Genomic DNA, 2,302 nt, shown 5'->3' with positions numbered 1-2,302 from the left:
GAGCCACTGACAAAGGCTCAAACTCTACAGCAGTTAATCTCTGGCATTCCCAAAATTGTGCTTATCTGCCTGAACAGCATAATCACAGCTCTAAAATCTGGTGGGGGAAGAGTTTCATTCTGATTGCCTGGGAAAGGAGTGTTTCTGTGTGGGGCAAGCTGTTAACTGTGTTCTCATCCCTTTTTTCCTCTCCTCCTCAATATGTAAAGCCTGATGCAAGGAAGTGTTTCAGCACTTCCCCGTGGAAGAATGTTTAAAGTCAGCCATGAAATCAAGCAGTGTTGGTGAATTACTGCTTCCCTACAACTGCTGTAAGGCCAAATGCTGCAAATATCCTTGGGAGAGCACAGGGCTGGTTTAGGGAGACTGGCTGGCCAGTGCCTTCTGCAAAAAACACATCAGGCTCTGTGGGAGGAGGTCCTGCCACCACCAAAAACCTTCTGTGAGAGCAGAAGTGGGTGCAAACCTCACTACTGCTGTCCCACAAGTCCTGCCTGCAGCCCCCCACCACTGGGCTCCCACCTGGACAAACAAAGGAGCAAGAAAACTAAGCACTGCCCTTTCCTCAGGTTGGAAAAAAGGGAACTGAACCCAAAGTGACAGATGTTTGTCACCCTTGGTTGCAGCGGGGACACTCAGGGATGGCAGCTATAAAGGTGGCACAAGAATCTGGGTAAATACAGCCTGCAGTGGGTAATTCCTGCCAGGCAAACAGGGCTGTGAGCACAGTGCTCTGTGAGCAGGTAACATCAGCAGGGCTTTTTTGAGATTTTTGGAGCTTTTAGGAGCTCATGTAAATGTGGGAACCACAGAATCACACCACACAGGTTCGTGCTTCAGCCTAGCAAAAGTGTAGCTCTTTAGAAAAATAATGAAAAAGAAGAGGCAGTGCCGAGACAGGATAAATAAGGAGATAAATCACTTTGCAATACAATACAGCCAAAACCCGAAAATAAACAATTACTTTAAATCATATCAAGGACCCATCACAAACATCACATTTATACAATTGATCCATGTGTAAATTAGCCAATTAATTCTGAATTGAAACGCTAATGAAATAATAATTATCTGTTTACAATGGAATGGTATGAGTGCAGGTCTAGAAACAGAAATAAAGAAAGACTGCAGCAAAATCCACTCAGCTCCACCACCAGTGGGCATGGGGGGAATGGTCAATACCAGTCTTTAACATCCAGATATTGCTGGGGAGGGGGAATAAATAAAATACATAAATACGTGAGAAATATATGGACCTTAAATGATAGAGATGTAGAAAGGCTCTTTTGAAGCACTGTGGGGTTTTTTTGGTTGGTTGGTTTGGTTTTTTTTAATAAAGAATTTCTTTTAACATTTCCAGAGGCTGGTTTGATTTTTCACCCTTGCTTGGTTTTCTACCATGAGTTGTTTGCCCTGAGGGACTCCAAAGGGATTAAGACCTCATAATTACCAAAGCAGTGAAAGATGGATGGAAAAGGGTGGGAGTTTCAATACAGAATTATTTTGGTGACTCATATCTAAATAAAATCTCCACTGAGATGGAGAAATACACTGGAGTCTTCTATAAGAACTTTGCACCCTTAGTTTTTCGTGTAAGAGCTGCAAACAGATGACATTTTAGCCCAGGAGCTCAAGTTAGGTGTCTATGGACTGTTTTCTATATAAAAACTATTTTGTGTCTCTCTTTTTTTTTCTATACACATTATCCCAGAGTTGAGGAGTGTTCCCACAGAAATAGCATTTCTTTGAAAAATTTCTGATGGTATTTACTTTGCCTGGTGCCTTTAAGTTGTTAACAAGAGCAGAAACAAGAAATAGTTCTTAATAAAACCAGAATATTTCTGTAAACTAATAATTGCTGAGACCCCATCATCAGGATGTGTCAAAGGTACATGGAATACCAGGTCTACTGCAGCCAAAAATATTACATTACTCTGTATAAATTTTCCCTCTATTTGCAACCCCAAGTGTTCAGGGGAAGAACTACTCCTGGGGATACCTTACAAGCAGTAACACTGAGAAGTTTGACTCAGATAAAAGATGTCTTGCTTCAAATTGCCAAGCGGGTGTATTTAAAAGGAACTGGCAAGAGAAATCACATTTGATTAGAGTATTAAAATGTTTAAATGTAGAGATTTTTGCGTGTATGTACATGCAAAAATAACTCAGTCCACAGTTCTGCATTCTTCCTTTCCTTTCCTTTCCTTTCCTTTCCTTTCCTTTCCTTTCCTTTCCTTTCCTTTCCTTCCCTTCCCTCCCCTTTCCCCTTTCCCCTTTCCCCTTTCCCCTTTCCCCTTTCCCC

This window comes from Neopelma chrysocephalum, unplaced genomic scaffold, assembly GCF_003984885.1.
Source record: "Neopelma chrysocephalum unplaced genomic scaffold, ASM398488v2 Primary Assembly neopelma1_347, whole genome shotgun sequence".
Classification (NCBI taxonomy): domain Eukaryota; kingdom Metazoa; phylum Chordata; class Aves; order Passeriformes; family Pipridae; genus Neopelma; species Neopelma chrysocephalum.
Note: the sequence above shows the minus strand (reverse complement) of the source record.